Here is a 20,734-nt window from a genome sequence, read left to right as displayed (position 1 = left end):
CTAAAGGCCCACAACACAGTTGGGCCATATAAAGTTCGACCTGACTTTCGGCCTCTTAGCGGACCATGCTCTTCATGGTCCAGTACGAGCTTGCTGCCTCTTTCGGCCTACTAAAGGCCCAAAATACAGTTGGGCCATAAATAGCCCGACCTTAGTATCAGCCTGTTAACGCCCCGTGAAGTCGAATGGGCCCACTTATTTCCCGCTTCGATGTCGGCCTAATAACGACCCGGGAGGTAACAGGGCCGAACATTAACTGTTGGCTCGTTTCAATTATAGCGGCCCAATAGTGCTTTCGGCCAGGTTATGGCCCATTAACTTAATGAGCCCGCTAAAGTTTGAACATGTCAGTTGGCCCAACTAGATAACGTTGATTCTGGCCCAGCTATAATTTCAGCCCATTACGACAAGCAATTGTGGACAGGACAAAAACCGATCAATCGAAAGGTTACTTTGGAGACACAACACGAGAATGGGTATGCAGACATGCAAGCTGACTACCACATTGGCTCTGAAGACTGCATAACCATAACTAATGGCTAGAAAGATTTTGTCTCCCAGAATGGCTTTGAGGCTGGAGAAGTGGCATGGTGTTTTTCTACAAAGAAGAAGACTCCCCGAAGTTTACAATATTTGCAATGTAGGTTGTCTAGGATAAAGCAAGCCATCTGTAGCATATTCTAATGCTTTGTTTATGTTGTATGCTTTTAAAATTATGTCCATCAAGAGGCTTAACCGGTGCCTATTTAAAGTATGCAACCTCATCTGCATCATTTTATAACCCTTTTTAGACAAGTTGCTGCTGACAGAAATATAGTTCTCTAATACACATAATACGGTCATTATATAAAAAATGCAGTACTCTGAACAATAACAATGCAATGCCACTGGTCGAAAACTTTGTAGTTAACCTATGTCGTTCAACAAAATTCTCATGGTATGGAGTTCAGAAGAATTGACATAAATAGCTGAAATAGCAGCATAACTATTCTGCTAATGTAGTAAGAAAGTGCATACTATGTAGTTCTCTGAAACACAGAATGTAGTTTGAGAAAAAGAAATTATCTCATAAGTTGTCATGCCCACTATAATACAGCTACATTGAAGTCCACTACTTAACAAAATGTAGTACACTACAAACATATGCCAGAACTACAACAATAAAATCAAAGCAGTATAGGTCTAGACATGTAGGAGACTAACAGAGGTGCGAATTCCACTCGCAGTTCGATAAGTGGCCAAATAATTGCGCAACCACTCAAATTTGAAAACTTACCCGCAAAAAATTCATCAAACCCATGGCCACTCAGATGAACAGCATGCACTATTCTTTAACAATGCACACCAAAAATACAAACATTACAGGCGCAATACAGTGAATTCAAACAAAAAGGAAACTAATAACAAGATTCAAAACGGATCGACGCACAAAATCCAAAAAACAACAAGAACAGATGAGCGGACGAAGCTCACACGCCCAGAAAATCAATTTCGCAGAAATTGAAAACTAACTCCTAAAATTAGACAAATTGTAGAGTAAACAGACCTATTAAAACGAACACAAGCAAAGAATTCCTACTAACAAACAACATCCGAGAATGAAAAAGTCGCATCCGACGCGAACACGAACGAACAGAGAAAGCTCGTCCGCCAAATCACTCGATTTGCAAAGATTTTAGTCGCTTTCCCTATAAATTACAAAGAATAAAGGTCAAATGAGATCGAGAAACAAATTAAATCATCCTGCAACACCCGATTCCATACAGAACACGCGGGCGGACTACCAAAAAATGAAGCAGTTCTCCCATGAAGCATTGCAGTGCTCATCGTAAAGAAGATGCAGTGCGCTTATGTTGAGCATGTAGTGCGGAAGTGTTATCAGAATACACGTGGGTGTTAGCAAGATCATTTGTGTGTCGCTTTGCGAGTTTTCATTCATTGTCCGAGAAACGGGAAAAAACTTCAAACAGTTTGGTCGTAGGGTGCGGCCAGAGGCGTAGGCCTTGCTGGTATTTTAATTTCAGGAAATGCATATAGAGTCTGGAAAATAATTAAAATCATTGTGTCACTATGGCATGCTCTCACGATCGCATGGAAAAAAAATTGGTAAAGTTTGGCACAAGTTTTTATGCTCGCACCTTCCATACCGGAGCATCTCACAAGAAGGATATAGTTTCCAAAAGGAGACGCGGCCCTTCGGACTCCAAATTGTCAGTTACCACATTGTCCCGCCTCGAAAAAAATCATTGTAAACAATCGCAGATATACCCTTTGTTTGATTTCCCGGCCCATTTCAGGTCTCGTCTGCTATGTTTAAGTCATTCTTTGCACTTACCTTGCATTTAGTGCATATAAAGTCAAAAACCCTACTACAACTACATGTTGGTGTTTTAGTTAGGCTATACTTAGGCTAATCACAGTGGAGAGTATCACATACTAGTATCATGCATATATATGATACTAGTGTATGATACTACCTTTAATTATAGTGCATATTATAATAGAGTAGTATCATAGATGATCATATTTATTGTCATGCATGGCACAAATTAGCATTGAATTTAACATGATATAGTATCTACCTATGTGTTACTCTAACCCTCTCTATCTTCTTTAATTCTTAGCCACATCAGCATACTTGGTATTTCCGAGTGCATGATACCGGCTGTGATACCACCACTATGGCCAGCCTTATAGTGGGGAGTATCATATACTAGTATCGTGCATATGATACTAGTGTATGATACTATGTACGTACATTCATAGTGCATAGTATCATAGAGTAGTATCATAGATGACCGTATTTATGGCCATGCATGACACAAAGTAGTATAGCATTTATTATGTTACGGTATCTACCTATGTTACTCTAACCCACTCTCCCTTCTTTAATTCCTTGCCACATCATCATATTTGCTATTCCCGAGTGCATGATACCGGTATGATGCCCCCACTATGGCCACCCTTAGCAAAGAAGGTGTACAAATCATTTGTGCGTCGCTTTGCAAGTTTTCAGCCATTTGTCTGAGAAGCGGGGAGAAGTTTCAAACATTTCGGTTAAGGAAATTCAGATGGAGTCCGGACATCATTAAAATGGATGTGTGTCCGTGGCGTGCTCTCACGACCCCGTGGAAAAAATTGGTAATGTTTGGTACAAGTTTTGATGATCGCTCGTTCCAAACTGGAGCATCTCGCATGAAGGATCATGGATTCCAAAAGGAGACATGTCAATTCAAACTCTAGTGGCCGATGACTTCATCGTTTGGCCTCATAAAAATTTCTACAGTACAAAATCACCATTATACCACGGGTTTGATTTTCTGGCGCATTTCAGGTATCATTAGCTATATTTAAGAAATTTTTTAAGTTTAACGTGCATTTTGTGCATAAAAATAAAATAACAACCGGAATTGCATGTGATGTCAAAAGGGATGATGATCATTGTTCGATCTGGGAGCATACAATGGTGCAGACGTACGATCCACGGGGTTTGGGTTCTGGCCAATCAGAAAGCATGACTCAGATCGCGAGCGGGGTTTGGTCGGCACACGACTTTCATGAACGAACCGTGTGCTATTCGCAAACCAGATTGCATATTTTTGACACACATACTGTAGTGAGATCAATTGAGTGTGCTACCTCTATGATATAATAATAATAACAATAATAATAATAATAATAATAATAATAAAATTTTCATATTCATTGCCTGAGCTGATAGCATATCAAGGTCAACATATTAACGGTTCTTACATCAACAAGAAACCGGGCATAACTCACACATTCAGTACATGCGACAACTCTAAATTGAACGAATTAAGTTGCATGGTAGGCATAAAAGACTAGTCTTATGGCTTAATTCCCATGTACATGGGGGAACTGGGATCATTAGGTTGAACCCGAATGAACATGGTTTTTCTGATGATTTTACGCTTCTTTGTTACATGGGTGCGTGATCCCTTGGCTGGCAACTCATCAAATTCATCGTACTCATCCTCATCGGCAACATCCTCGACACCCACTAACCTCCTCTTCCCATGCATCACTACATGGCAGTTCTCATGCAAGGGGTCTTCCGCATAGAAAATCTGGGTAGCATCGCTAGCAAGAATGAACGGGTCCGCATGATATGCCATCGTTGTCCTGTTAACACATGTCTTCCTGTAATCATCAACCTTTACATGACCAAGAGGGATCCATGTGCACCTAAATAATGCCACCTTGACTTTCATATAATCAAGCTCCCAAATCTCTTTGATGGTTCCATAGTATACCTTTTTATCGGCTTCATCTACAGTCATGCATTCTATTCAAACAGAGCTGTTCTGAGATGAGGTCTTCTAATCACGTTCCTCAGTGTAGAACGTGTATCCATTTATGTCATATACTTGGTACGTCAACACCGTAGGTGATGGCTTTTGTGCTAACCATGTAGTAATGTCATCGATGGATCCTTGTGCCAAATGATTCTTCAGCCATTCGGTGTAGTTCTTAGTGTGCTCCTTCATCTCCACATCTGATGAAGGCACCATTGGTAAGAAGCTTTGGCATATATCTGCCAAGTGTTCTTTGGCATAAGCCGTGAGAACTAGCCTATTAAGCAGTACCGTCAAATGGGCTTTCTCTGCTAATTCTCCGGGTGCAGCCATTTGCGTGCCAGCAAGGACCGGCTTATCTTTCAGCATTCCCTCATGGCGAGAGAGGGGCAAACCTATAGGTCTTTGTTTCACGTATTCGGCGCAAAACTCAACCACATCTCCGCGGTATAACCTTGTAGGATGCTTGCCTCTGGATGGTTTCGGTTCCGACAAAAGCGCTTCATTATTCCCATGAACCGCTCGAAGGGATACATGTTGCGAAGAAACACAGGACCACAATACTTTATCTCGTCGACAAGGTGCACAATGAGATGCAGCATGACATCAAAGAATGACGGTGGGAAAAACATCTCTAGGTTGGACAATATTCTTGCAATATCATCTTGCACATGATCCAACTCTTCAGGATCTACAACTTTCTGTCATAGTTGGTTGAAGAAATCATAGATCTCAATGAGTGTGTTTCTTATATCTTTGTCCATCAGATTCCTGATGGCCACCGGGAGGATTCGTGTTAACATTACGTGGCAATCATGTGATTTCATGTGTCCCAACTTCATTTTACCTGAGCTCACATCCACGAGACTTCTGATGTTTGCGGAGTAGGAAGAGAGTGTTTTAACTGACAACAAATAGGTGAAGAACTGTGTTGCTTCTTTTGTACTGAAATTGTAACTCTGACAAGCTTTGATGAATTTGTCATCATCTTCTGCTTCACTCTTGCATTTTGATTGATCAGCAAGCACATCGAGCCATGAACCTCGCCATCCTTACTTTTACCTTTAATCTTGAGCAGAGTACCAAGGATGATTTCACATATGGTGTTCTCTATGTGCATGACATCGATGCAGTGACGTACACATAGAATCTCTCAGTAAGGTAATTTCCAGAACACCGATTTCTTCTTAAACACTTGACCCTTGAGTGTTTGTTTCACCATCAATACGTGCTTCTTGCCAAGCACAACATTAATTTGTTTAGCCATGTTGTGGACCACCTCCCCATCATAGGGTCTTGGGCCCACACCTATCTCTGTCATGCCATCAAATTCAGCTTTCATCTTTCGATATGGGTGATTTCTCTGTAAGAATCTACGATGACGCAAATACACAGTTTTACGCGAGTTCGGAAGAAATCTGCTAGCTGTCCTATCCATCCATGTGACACACCCTACATCTCCCTTTGTTTTCTGCCCCGATGTGTTGCCCAATGCTGGCATATCTTGAATGGTGTGCACCAGCATCACATGTAGATCGAAAATCTCCTTTCTGTAAGCATCACAACATTTTACAGCAAACACATCTATCCACATTGTTAGCAGTTCTTCTACCAGTAGTTGAAAGTAAATATCGATGTCATTTCTAGGTTGCTTCGGGCCTTGGATAATCATTGACATCATAATGTATTTTCTCTTCATACACAACCAAGGAGCTAGGTTATATATGCACAGAAGCACCGACCATGTGCTGTGATTGGTGTTCATATCGCCAATAGGATTCATCCCGTCAGTACACTCCCCGAGCATTATACTTCTAGGATCCTTGGCAAAGTCTTGAAACTTGTTGTCGATTAATTCCCACTGAGCCCCATCTTTCAGGTGCATCATATACTTATCCGCAATTCGCTAACCATGATTCCACCGCAACCTCTTTGCCTCTCTAGGGTTTGCAAACAAATGCCTCAACCTTGGAATTAAAGGCAAGTACCAAACAACCTTGAACGGGATTCCAGTCTTGATCTCATCGTCCAATTTGTACTTGTCCTTTGCTCTCCTACGCTTGTGTCGTGCATGCTTGCATGTCGGACACGCATGCAAATCTTTGTACTCACCATGGTACAATACACAATCATTCACACAAGCGTGTATATTCTGTACTTCAAGTTCCAATGGGCAAACAATTTTGATGCGGAGCATCCCACGGTCATCTCCATGTACACCTTCATAGCACCTCAAGCCCCAAGTGGACCGACCGGACTTAAGGTGAACCCGCTCCTCTTCGAGATTTACATGAATATCTGTTGGACTTGGTTGCTACCTCACCATGGAATGTTGTGCATCATTAGGTACAAGGGTGACCACTACCAAGAAGCTAGGGAGCTTCCCGAAGGGCAAGGAGAAGGACCCCAAGGCCACAAGGAAGAAGAAGGAGTGCACGAAGTTCATCTCTGCACTTCCCAGACAACCCCGCGCTCACGGCCCTCGAATACTCTGTGTGCACGGGCTACATAGGGAGCTGGCGCTAGAGCACCCCGTGGGCACGAGCTTGTACCGTGCCCACGGGACCCCCGTGTGCACGGGCCCAACTTACCCCGTGCGCACAGGCTCATCAGGATGGACGGCCGAGAGTCGCCTGTTCGGCCTCCACTTCGTCCCTTTCCTTCACCTACCTATATATATCCCTCTCACTCCTCCATTAGACTTAGCAAATGACATGACTTGATCTATGTGAGCTTTGCTCCTTGTACCATTCCTCCTATTGAGAGAGAGAGAGACCACTCCATTGGAGTTCAAGACCTCCTTTGGAGAAGACCCCCTTGTGAATTCAAGCCCTTCTCTTGGAGAAGACTATCATCAAGACCTCTTTCCTCATAGGATTTGGATGAACTAGTTACCTTGTATCATTCCTTTATTGTCCTTGGATCATTGTGACCTCTTGTGTGTTCTTGGATCTAGCATATGTGTGATTGTATGTAGTTGATTTGAGTGTTCCCCTCTCTTGTGTTCTTCGTGTTCTTTGTGGGATTTCCCCTCCAATTCGTGAAAGATCCATCTTAGTGTTCCACCCTATAACATCTTGGTATCCAGAACCACGTTGATCACGAAATTGGAGCTCCCCTCCTTGCTCATGAACATCCTGGTATCATGAGCCAAGGTTTCTCAAGAAATTGGAGCCCCGTTCTTCTTTTCTAGCATAACTTTGTTGTGTTCATCCCCAATTTCAAACATCCCCACCAAAAATAGACCCAATTTTTTTGTGATTTATTGGTTTGGTGATGTTTTGTTGGATTTTATCCATGGATTTTCTTGGTTGCAAGTGGATCTAGATTTCCATCATCTTTTCCCCACCACCCCTCCCCAAAATCTCTTCAATTTTGCCCTAGAAATCTTCAATTTTCGCCCCGAAATCGCGAAATTTCCGCCCACCCCGTGCCCACGGACCCAGACCCCGTGCGCATGGGACCCCGAGAAGTCTCTGGACACCCTGTGCCCACGGACCTGTACCATGCGCATGGTACCCCGTACCCACGGGCTCCTACCCCCATGCGCACGGCCCCCCTACAGCAGCCACGTGCACTTCACCGTTTCGGCCATAACGTACACATCCAGAGTCTGATTTTCGCGTTCTTTAGCTCGTTGAGTAGCTATTGACATCCCCCATACATCTAGATAGGTTCCAACATCATTCGACTCCATCAAAATTTTGGCATTTTGGCATCTTTGCCTAGGTGCTCCACCATATCATCCGCAAAACCACCATAACCTTCGGCAACCTAACCCATTTCGCTCCGTATAGCATTTGTGGTTGCTTGAGTAGTGACTTGAGCCTCCTAAGGTGTTTCAGTTACTTAGGGACGGTTGCTTCTTCATCTACCACCACCACCACTTCCACATTGCCAACTCCGGAACCACCACCGCATGTCCGCTACCACCATTTGACATTTGCCTTTGGAGATTTTGAGTTTGTAGTTTTTCCGTTTCCTAGGGTGTTTCAACTAACTAGGAACGGTTTGACATCGACAACACCAGCGCTCAACTTCGCAAAGGATTCAACATTGACCACCTTCACCATTTTGACACCATCAACCGTATGCAAGAATAGTAACCTCTATATCATCTTTGTATCGTGGTATCCTATTATTGTAGATTCTTGCCATTGCATTGATAACCCCTAGCCCATTTTGCATCAATTGCCTATCGAGACTAGCCATTGAGTATTTCCAGCAACATAACTTGTGCACATTAGTGATCATCGATCTACACCTTCCATTGCATGCATACCATATCATATTGGTATCATCTTGGTATCATATCATCCCTTGTGTTACATATACACAATTGCTATCTTGGTTTGTGCATTTCGCATAGTGGCCATATAAAAAAAAGAATAAGCCTTTAAGCAAAAGAAAAAAGAAAGCAAAGAGCTTGTAAGCAATAGCCATAGCATCATACCACATTGCACATAAGATTGTCATATCCGATCATCTTGGATCATAACACCGGGAACCATACATACATATCATACTTGGGATAGAAGTCATTGCATTTTTGTCTCCTATAGGTTGTGCACAAGTGTCATATCCGCCTATTGAGCAATCGTGCTAGCGTCTCTCTTGAGTTGTGCAACATGAGTGTTTTCCGTGGATTCCATATTTTGTGCTCATTCCTTGGTTGCACGACCCCATTTTTATCTATCCGTGTGTGTGTTTCTGGGTCCCACATATTGCTATTAGTCTACTTGTTTCACTTGCGAATTTGCGAATCTTTTCCAACATTATTGACTCTTGCTAACATTTTGCATCAAATTTTTGTGCCACTATCCTCACCAAGCTCCACCATAAGCCTTACTTGTGTAGGTGTGAGAATTGACAAGATCCGGTACCAATTGTGCTATTTCCTTGTTACATTATTGAGTGATCATTGATCCAATTTCAACATTGGATAAGTTACATTGGTCTAGTTCTTTCCTTTCTTCCACTCACATTTGCTCAAGTTTTGTGATGGATAGGTGAGGTATTTCATCTTCGGTCTTCGACAACAACGACAACGCGAACAACTACATCACCAAAGCGTCCATCTTCGATCTACAATGACAAATGCAAGGCGCTCAATCACGATTGGGAGAGCGCATCAACAACCTCGTCATCGACATACGACACTCTGAAGCATGTACCAGATATTACTTCGACAACAAGTTTTCTGCACGAAAGGAGGAGCAAGATGCAAGGATGGAGGAGATTTAGGCTTTGGTCAAATCTACTTCCCCTTCGTCATCTTCAAGGCAACGGCAAGCAAGTCGATCATAATTGGAGCGGCCACGTGATGCAAGTACCATGCAGCACCGTCATTTTCGGAGTCAAAACCGGCCGATCTCGAGTAGGGTGTCCCGAACTATGTCTGAGGATCGAAGGGAACAAGAGACAAGGGTGACACGATGTTTACCCAGGTTCTGGCCCTCTTAATGGAGGTAAAACCCTACGTCCCGCTTGATTGTATTTGATGAGTATAGGGGTTACAAGAGTCGATCTACCTCGAGATCATAATGGCTAAACCCTAGATGTCTAGCCTATGTGATTTGTCTTAGCCTCTATGGACTAAACCCTCCAGTTTATATAGACACCGGAGGGGTCAAGGGTTGTACAGAGTCCGTTTACAAAGAGAGGAAATAATACACCCGAATGCTAAGCTTGCCATCCATGCAAAGGAGAGTCTCATTCGGATACGGGGAAAGGTCTTCTGCCTTCTATCTTCACGGCCCACTAGTCCGGCCCATATCAAATTGTCCGGACACCCGAGGACCCCTTAGTCCAGGACTCCCTTAGTAGCCCTTGAACCTGTCTTCAATTATGATGTATTCGGCTCGTTGATTGTCTTCGGCATTGCAAGGCAGGTTCCTTCTCTGCATACAAAGCAGTCTCTTGAACAAAAGATCTGTATCCGGCTCCGCATTATAGCTGCAACCCTAAACCACAAGGGCATAATGTTCAATAAAGCATATCTTCTGACGGCTTTTTCGGCGAGACGTTACGTCTGGCCGTTTTATAATTTCTAACCATTTTTGGCCTCCCGCTTTGTGTTTCGAGGCATGGCCCACATTGACACGTCTTATCAAAGTAGAGATCGTGCCCCCTTATTACGGGATTTTCATCAATACGGGTTTAGGTAATCCAACCGTGTCATTTGCACGACCCCTTGGGAATAGGCGAGTTTTAAGGCTAGTGGGGGGCGCTTGATATTCACTGCCTATATAAGCGGATAAAGTTCCATTCTTTACCCCACGCCTTCTTCCTTCCTCAGCCTTCCCATCCTTGAGCTTCAGCGCCCAAGCTTTCAGCCCTTTCCACCACCCGACCCCTCCAACCATGGCTGGATCCGGCTCACAAGGCAAGTGGATGGCATCGTCCGTCATAGAGAGGAATGTCAACGAACACTGAGAAGCAGGGTACTTGGCCGCGAAGATCGAGCATTGGCTCCTTGCCAAAAAATGTATCATCCCCACTCCAGAGCCCAATGAGAGGGTGGTGTTCATCCCCTACTTCCTCCGCGGACTAGGGTTTCCTCTCCACCCCTTCGTCTGTGGCCTCATGTTCTACTATGGGCTAGATTTCCATGATCTAGCCCCAAATTTCTTTCTCCACATCTTGGCGTTCATCATCGTTGTGAGGGGCTCCTCCGTATTCCTCCCCACTTCGGCCTATGGCTTAAGGTCTTCAATGTGAAGCCGAAAGTGGTTGACAGGCAACATGCAGACTGCGGCAGAGCCATTGTGAGCAAACTCCCCAAAGTCACCTGGCCCAAAGGGGCCTTCGTGGAAACCGTGAAGGGATGGCAACAGGAGTGGTTCTACATCACCGAACCTCGCGCCGCCACATGGGCAGCCACTCCTAAGTTCAAGTCCGGACCCCCAATTCGGATCATGTCGTGGATTAACAAGGGTCTGGATTGGGAATCGTCCGACGAGGTGATGACGCTGTAGAAGTGCATCAAGAATATGATGGAGAAGAACACCAGTCTTGCTGTGATGAGGACATCAATACCATTGTTACGCCCACAGCCCCTGCTGCAATACATACTGGAGCAATTACAAGAGCTCGCGCACGCCAATTAAATTATCAGGTACTTTTGTTTCTTAGTAATGATTCTAATGTTCATGATAATATGATGCTGCCTAAATTGGATACATTTGTTTTGCTTACAAATGAAGGGCCTGGCATGGATAAGGGGGATGAACACTGGATTAAGACCAAGCATGGAGATGATGGCATGCACAAGGGAATCAAGAATGGAGTTACAAGTGATGATTTCAGGAATTTGAAGCCACCATAAGGAGTGCATGAAGCCTTGGACGCAATATACAGGATGCCACATCATAAATTTTGTCCAGAGGCTATTCTAGGTGTTGCGCCACCTTATTATTGGGCCAGGCCCATGTATTTTCGAAATACTTAAGTTTAGGCTGTTTTTAGAGTCCGTATGTGTGGGGAAACAAGAGTTAGGGTTGGTTTCGGACCCCTCCTCCAAGGGCCACGAAATTCCCCTCCTCTTCCTCCATATATACATCCCTTAGGGCGTTGTTTTAGACTTTGGGTTTTGTTTAGATTAAAGTTCGCGATAGCTGCAACTTCACGTACTTTGTTGTGTTCAATGACCAGACCAAGACGTCATAGAACCCCACCTTGATCAATAAAGCTTTCATCTTATATTCGCAATATCCAGATTGAAATCTCAGTTTCTTGCTTGTTCTTCGTTTGCTCGCAGGAAACAGACCCTCGTGGTCAGGTTTATCGTGGTCCGGCGTGGTCAATAACCCCTTGAAAGTTGGTTTAGCGATTTCTAAGGTGCGACGTCTCGCACATTCGTAGTCGGATCGTCAAGGTCGACTCCCACAAAAAACGATAGCCATCATTACATCCAAAGATCGGTACACCTCGCCTCTATCAAGTGGTAACAGATTTCCAGGTTGTTCGGTGAGATTTTACAGTTTTTCGTAGTTTAGATCGAGTCTGTTCTTCATACCTATAGTCCACGAAAAAGCCAACAAATTTTTTTAGGGTTAGTTCATCATATCCTAACCAATCTGAGCCTTTGCATAATCTTTTTAGGGTTTTGCATTGTTGAATTTGCTGTTGCATCGTCGTGTCTAGTCCTTTAGAGTTTCGAGTTCTGTCCACAAGTTGTCACGCCATCGCCGCATCATCATCATCACCGCTGCCATATACCACCACCATCATCATCGCTGCCATATACCACCATCATCGTCACCGCTGCCATATACCACCATCATCATCACCGATGCCATATACCACCATCGTCATCACCGCTGCCATATACCACATATCCACCGCCATCATGATAATACGAGTCCACCTCCATCACTGATTCACCACCAGTCCGAGTTCCACCGCCCTACATATATCTGCCACCAGTCCGAGTTTCCACCAGATTCATCTCTGCCACCAGTCCTAGTCTGAGTCCAGTATTTGTTGCTTTGTTTTGGATTTCCAGATCACGCCATACTCTGAGTCGTGACAGAGTAGGACTCCCTAACTTCCGTGCTACCCACAGTATAAAAAAGTTCCAAACTAAAAAAACTAAGTCTAGAAAATTCTGGCTAGGCAGTTTTTAGACCATTTGTAGACTTTTTCGAAAAAAATTGTTGCGGAGCAAAAAAAGAGAGGAAAAAAGTGCAAAAAAGTGAAAAAAAGAAAAATATATATTCACAGCGTGCTCCTCCCTTGTTTGCGTGCAATGTCATGATTTTGTTAGTGTTCTAGGCTCGCGTCTCTAGCATGGTCTAGCCTAGGACCAGCACAGTACCATTGTTGAGCGTTTATTCAACTTTGCATTTCTGAATTGATTATTGCTGACCCTTTTTGCTACTGTATTATAAGCCTTCCCAGCTCCACATACAGCTACGTCGTGCGTTTGACTCTCCCTGGTAATCGCTCTATCCAAGCTTTAAGAGTTTTGACTACGACGGTTGCCGATCACCGCCTGCTGCTGGGTAAGAACTGGTAAGAATTTGAGATTTTCTTGACGGATTTGTGACACCCACCACCACCTCTTGTTAGTAGTCTATAGGATCATATTCTTTTGTGTTTCTATTGCTGCTAACCATGGTAGGCTCACAAGCGAATGAGACTGACTGGGAGAACATGATGAATAAGGAGTTGCATGATAAATTTCAGCAAATGATGAGTGGATAGGTGCAAGATGTGCTAAACAGATTTGAAGAGGCCATGGAGAAGATAAATGCATGGAGAAGACGTTCGAAACAAAGCTCGATAAGAAGTTTAATGAATTGCTCGCGCATCTTCCACCACCACCACCGGCTGCACCTAACGCACCTCTACAACAACAACAAAAACAACGACTACCTCCACATCATGAAACAGCCCTCCGCTGAGTGAGCCGTGTCCCTCTTGCGCCTGGCCAAATTGTTGGTGCTGCTGTTGATACTTTTGTGGCTCCTGCTGCTGATGTGGAGGAGGATGATTATGCAGGAGATTACGAGGATGAGGTTGATCAAAATCAGAACTACGTGAAACCACTAGCACCACAACCACCAGGTCGTCCACATGCAAATAATGGCAATGTTAGGGCTCCTCCTCAGGTACGAGATCATGACCATCTCCCTAAACTGAAATTAAATATTCCAGCATTTGAGGGTAGATATGTTCCTGATATATATCTTACTTGGGAGTTAGAAACTGAACAACGATTTACCTGTTTACAATATCCTGAGGAGAGACGTGTTCCTACTGCTGTTTGTGCTTCCACTAGCTTTTCATGTGTTTGGTGGTGTGAACATTGTAGATTATATCCTATTCCAGCTACTTGGGCTGCTTTGAAAACTGCTATGCATACTCGTTGGGTTCCACCATATTATCAACGTGAATTAATTCAAAAATTGCAGCGTTTAAGACAAGGAAACAATTCTGTAGAAGAATATTATCAGGAATTGAAAACTGGCATGATTAGATGTGGTATTGTTGAGGAGAATGAAGCTATGCTTGCACATTTTATGGGTGGATTAAATAGAGAGATTCAGACCATTCTAGAGTATAAGGAGTATACTAATATCACTCGTTCATTCCATCTTGCTTGTAAAGCTGAATGTGAAGTGCGGGATCGACATGCATTGGCGTTGTTGGTCTCAAAACCGGCGGATCTCGGGTAGGGGGTCCCGAACTGTGCGTCTAAGGCGGATGGTAACAGGAGGCAGGGGACACGATGTTTTACCCAAGTTCAGGCCCTCTTGATGGAGGTAAAACCCTACATCCTGCTTGATTATTCTTGATAATATGAGTAGTACAAGAGTTGATCTACCATGATATCGAAGAGGCTGAACCCTAAAAGCTCGCCTATGGTATGATTGTATGTCGTCCTACGGACTAAAACCCTTCGGTTTATATAGACACCGGAGGGGGCTAGGGTTACACAAGGTTGGTTACAAAGGAGGAGACATACATATCCATATTGCCTAGCTTGCCTTCCACGCCAAGTAGAGTCCCATCCGGACACGGGACAAAGTCTTCAATCTTGTATCTTCATAGTCCAACAGTCCGGCCAAAGGATATAGTCCGGCTGTCCGGAGACCCCCTAATCCAGGACTCCCTCAGTAGCCCCTGAACTAGGCTTCAATGACGATGAGTCCGGCGCGCACTGTTGTCTTCGGCATTGCAAGGTGGGTTCCTCCTCCGAATACACCACAGAAGAGTTTGAATACAAGGATAGTGTCCGTCCCTGCAAAATAAGTTCCACATACCACCGTAGAGAGAATAATATTTCCAAAATTCCAATCTGCTGACACGTTTTGGCAGCATGACATCATGCCATGGCCCGGTAATTATTCGAACCGTTTTTCCTTGACCAGCACCGCACATAACGCGAGGCGGTTTCTTGACATGTCTTGTCAAAGCAGAGATCGTGCTCCCCTTATTACGGGATTCTCATCAATACAAACGTGGGTAACCCAACCGTGCCATCAATTACGGAGCTTGGGGCATAAGCGAGTTTTACCAGGCTAGTGGGGGCGCATAGTCTAGTCTGCCCTTATAAAGGGATAAGATCTCACCTTTTTCTACCCACGCCTTCTTCCTCCTTGCTCATCCATTCTCGCGCACTCGAGCTCCATCACCCAAGTCCGCATCCTCCTCCTCAACTCTCTCCAAACATGTCCGGAGCGGGAGGCAAGTGGATGGCCTCCTCCGTCATAGAGGAGTACATCAAAAAGTTGCATGGAGCCGGATACTTAGCCGCGGACATCGCGCACCGGCTGCCAGCCGCGGGGTAGGTCATCCCCACCCCAGAACCTTACGAGAGGGTGGTCTTCCTCCACCATTTCGTCCATGGACTGGGGCTTCCCACCATCCATTTGTCCGTGGCCTCATGTTCTACTATGGGCTGGACTTTCATGATCTGGCCCCGAACTTCATCCTCAACATCTCGGCGTTCATCATCGTGTGCGAGGCCTTCCTCCGCATCCGGCCCCACTTCGGCCTGTGGCTGAAGACCTTCAATATCAAGCCGAAGGTGGTGAGCGGCCAACAAGTGGAATGCGGCGGAGCCATGGTGGGCAAGATGCCCAACGTTACATGGACCGAGGGCTCCTTCGTGGAGACCATAAAGGGGTGGCAATCGGGGTGGTTCTACATCACCGAGCCGTGCGACACCAACTGGGTGGCGGCCCCCGATTTCGATCCGGAATCCCCATGCGGCTCACTTCCTGGAAGGAGAAGGGCCTGTCCTGGGGTTCATCGGTGGAGCTGGACGGACTCCATAAGTGTATCCAGAACATGGCAAGCAAGAAACTTAAGCTTGTCAACATAGTCCAGGTCATGCTCTTCCGCCAGATCCTCCCGTGTCAACAACAGGATTTTAACTTATGGGAGTTCAACCCGGCCCAGCACCAGACTCTAAGCGAGCTCTTCGACACGACGCAGAAAGACGTCTGGAGGGTGCTGTTCAAGGGCGCCGAGGTCCCCCCTCTCTCACCGAGGACCGCAGGCTAAGCGCAAAGCGCCCTGCGAATCCGGTAAGTTCTGTACATCTGGTAGGACATTTATTTCCTATAGCTTAACCATATGCGGGGTCTGAGCTCCCATGCCTTTAACAGGACTGGGTGGAGGCATCGGAGCAGATTGACTGTCCAGCCCCCTGCCCGAAGACAACACGGACGCTCTCCTGATGGAGATGTTGACTCCGGCTCCTTACAAGGTGCCGGAGAAGACCAAGAAGAAGGCCAAGGGAACTCGAAAGAGTTCCCGGCGCCAGGTGTTATCGGACTCATCGTCCGATAACTCCGCGACGCACTCCTCCCATGAAGACGAGGAGGAAGATGAAGATGCTCCCCATCCAGCCGGGGGAGACAAGAAAAGAAAGGCCGCCCCGACCGGGGAGGCCGAAGGGTCCAAGAAAGGAAGGACTCTTCTTCCGGACTGCTCCACCACCACCGCCGAAGGCGAAGACGAGTGGCTGCTCAGGGCCAAGCCCCTGGCAAAGTCGTAAGTATTCGGATACCAGAGTAACTCATAGCATACCTTTGTCGCACTGCTTCTCCTAACGCCGAATATGATTATGCAGACCGCCCCAAGCCCGTATCGACGTATCCTCGTCGGACGGCTCCTTGGATTCGTCGGATATGGATAGCGATCCACTTCCGACCGCCTCCTCCCCTTGCCCTACGGACAATGCCGAGGTATTGTCTCAAGGGGCACCGAGCCGGGGGGAGACAGTCTCGGAGGCGCCTCAAGGCGACCTTTCGGACTCCAGGAGCAAAGGGAGCGAGACTCCAGGGGCTCCAAGTTCGGCTCTCAGCCGAACACCGCGTCGGAACCTCCAATGGTTCCGGACTCGGGCAGGCGGCCCCCTTCCAAAAGGGGTAAGACGCCCGTGCCGGTGACCTCTGTCCATCCAGAGGCACCGGACAACCTGTTTGGAGCGCTTCGAGGCGCTTCCATCGATGAAGAGCACCGCACTATTATGAGTGCAGTGATCAAGAAGGTTCAATCCGCCAAGAGCGGACTGACTGAAGCCTGTGCCAGCCTTCTAACAGGCTTTGAGGTAAGTATTGAAAATGTAGGAAAAATATTACCGCATAGACAGTAGCCCCTGATGCTTTGTTTGGTGTTCACAAAGAAAAGCCGAATAGAGGATCAAATGATATCTGCAGGAGTCTAATATAAGTATGTCTATATGCGTATGAAGGCTTTGCTGCTGGCCTCTGCCGCACTGACTGCGGAGGTTGCCACACTGAAGCAGGACCTCGAGGGGTCCGAGAAAGAGCTCGGCCTTGCCAAGAGGCAGCTCGAGGAGAACAAAGGTAAGTAATACCTTGTCTATAGATATGTATATATAAAATATAAAAAAATGCGATTGCAAAATGACCGGATCATTATGAATTTGCTAGGGGCCACGACCGAAGTGGCGACCCTGAAGCAAGCGCTGTCCGAGGCCGAAAACAAAGCGGCCCAGGAGTGCACCGAGCGGGAAAAGCAAGAGGCACGGGTGGGCGAGGTGCAGCAAGAGCTCCAAGCTCTCATGACGAAGCACGAGGCATTGGAGCTTGACTCGAAGACGCGAGCGTCTGAGCTTGCCGCGGCCCTTGAGAGCGCAAAGAATACCAAGGCTCAAGCCAAAAGGCCCTTCAGGAGATTGAGGCGATGAGGAAGATAACGGCGGGTAAGGCATTCAATATGCAAAGCAAGCATGTGAAAGTAAATTACTTGTTACTTACCCGAGTCCGGAGCTCTCCAGGAGCATTCGCAGATTTGCCCCACGGCGTGTCGGATGCCACAAAGTTTTACCAGGCCAAGGAGGGAAGCTCGACGGAGAAGCTGATCTGGTATCAGTATATTGGGACCGAACACCCGATGCCTCTGAGCGACCAGCTGAAGCAACTGGTCGAGCTGCACAAGGCGGCCAAACAGGCCATGAAGGGCTTTATAGTCCAGATGTGGCCTGGCGACGCCCTTCCCAACAGCTACTTCGGCCTGGTGAGGTGGCTTGTGGATGCCTGCCCACGGCTGGAAATCGTCAAGCGATACGTCTGCATCGAGGGTGCACGCCGGGCTTTCGCTCGTGCGAAGGTGCACTGGGCCAAGATGGATGTTGAGAAGCTGGTGAAGGAGGGGCTGCCGTAGGGCAAGGAGCATCGACACCCCGAGATGTATTATGAGGGTGTCCTGAAGGGTGCCCGTCTTGTAGCGGACGAGTGTGCGAAAGATGTAATATTTGAATGAACTTGCTCGTGTGATCCTGTGGTATGAAAACTTGTTCATATGCGATATGCAACGCTTGTTTGAATTTAAAATATTACCTTTTGTTCGACTGTTTATCAAATCTGATAGATGGCTAGTCATCGGCTTCTGCCCCCATGCCACGAGTGCTGGGGTGTTCGGGATAAACCTGAGCACTCTTGTTCCCATTTTTGGGTCCTTCGAGGGAGGTGCTCATCGCAACGAACAAGGCAATCGGACTATAATATTTTATCACTCTCACTTAGCCATAGAATTCTATAATTTTAAATTTTGGTGAAGCCCCTAGTATTTGGAAGACTAAATTTTGGGCGCTATACACGCCTTAAGCCAGACAAAGCCGACTCCTCGCTCTAAGCGGCATAAGACTTTAGGGACTCGAAACCTCTCGAACAGCGACTAGTCTCTCGCCTTATCATGACAGTCAGTTTTAGCTTTCTGTACTGAGGTGCTTAGCCCAGCTGAACCGGGGCACAATCGCAGTAGTTCTCCCAGTGCTACCTTAGCCGATATAGCGGAACGTAAGGTATCAAAACATGGGAGCCGGGCAAACCCAACTATTGACCCAAGACATGATTCGGAGCTGATGCATATAATGCTATAAGTTCGGGGTGCCGCACTATCTAAAGTGTTCGGACTTCTCACGCCGTATTATGGGGTATGCTTAAGCCCCTAGCGTATTAGCCGTACCAGAGTGTACGGGTGCTGGATGTCATGGAATGAACATATATGTAAAAAAAGGAAGAATAAAGAATGAGATAATAGTATAGTGCTATGCATTGTTTATTCAAAAAGGTGCGTTAAAGCAAAATGATACAAGTAGTGCGATAAGAAAAAGTAGGACTATTTAACATGTCCCCTCCAAGGGCAAGCTGAGGAATGGAATTAAAGCAAGTATTTCACTCGTTATTGAATCCATGTGGGAGTTCCATGGTGCGACGTAGCTTTCTGCCTCCTTGGTTGCTGCATCATGTGTTCGGCAATCATACTGCCGGACAGTGTTTCCGGAGATTAAAGTCCTGAAAGAGAGAAAAATAATAAAGCGGGAAGCACCTAGTCGTGCCCCCCTCCCCACCTATGCCCATGGTATTTTCAATGCGTAATTATGTACGCGCGACACGGATTTCTCCTTTTGGCGGGGACTGGGGTGGGGGCCGCATTGCTATGCGAGCTCGGAACGTGCCAGGCGGTCTTGTTGCCGATTACTCTGGGTGCGCTTGAAGGTGTTCGGGTCCTTAATCGCCAAACTAGTGGATTGCCTTAAGAGGCTGCTTTGTGCTTCTGCTGCGAGGGCCGTAGTGTGCTCCTCCATGCGGAGAGAGCGCTCTGTGTTTCCATTAACTATGATGACCCCCCGAGGTCCTAGCATCTTGAGCTTGAGGTATGCATAATGTAGTACCACATTGAATCTCGCAAATGCGGTTCGCCCAAGCAGTGCATGATAGCCACTGCGGAACGGGACTATATCGAAGATTAACTCCTCGCTTCGGAAGTTATCCGGGGATCCGAAGACCACTTCCAGTGTGACTGAGCCTGTGCAATGGGCCTCAACACCTGGTATGACGCCTTTGAAGGTGATTGGGCAAGAGGACCATGGGTTGAACTTTGGGGCGACTGGCTCCAATGCATATACGTCCCTTAGCGCACGCTTCCGCTCCCTCTTGGGGATGTGGGTTGCGTATATCATGTTCACCGTCCGCACTTGAGGGGGGATCCTCTTTTGTCCTCTGGTGTTCGCCTTCCGGGGCTCCTCCTCGTCATCGCTATGCGACCCCTTATCTTTGTTTTCGGCATTTAACTTGCCGGCCTTCTTGAACACCCAACAATCCCTGTTGGTGTGGTTGGCTGGCTTTTCGGGGGTGCCATGTATTTGACACGAGCGATCGAGTATACGGTCCAGACTGGATGGGCCTGGAGTGTTTCTTTTAAATTTCTTTTTCCGCTGACCGGGTTTAGAGCCTTTGAATCCGGCATTGACTGCCGTATCCTCGGTATTGTCGCTGTTAATGCGGCGCTTGTGTTTGTTGCGATGTGACCTGCCATTGCCATCCTTGGTTTCCGAAGTACCATGGTTCTTTGATATGTTATTGCTGCGAGCCAGCCAGCTGTCTTCTCCCGCGCAAAAGCGGGTCATGAGTGTCGTGAGGGCTGCCATGGAT

Source organism: Triticum urartu, chromosome 6A, assembly GCF_056163025.1.
Source record: "Triticum urartu cultivar PI428250 chromosome 6A, HENAU_Tu73, whole genome shotgun sequence".
Taxonomy (NCBI): Eukaryota; Viridiplantae; Streptophyta; class Magnoliopsida; order Poales; family Poaceae; genus Triticum; species Triticum urartu.
The sequence above is the reverse complement of the archived record's forward strand: the minus strand, read 5'-3'. Positions refer to the sequence as shown.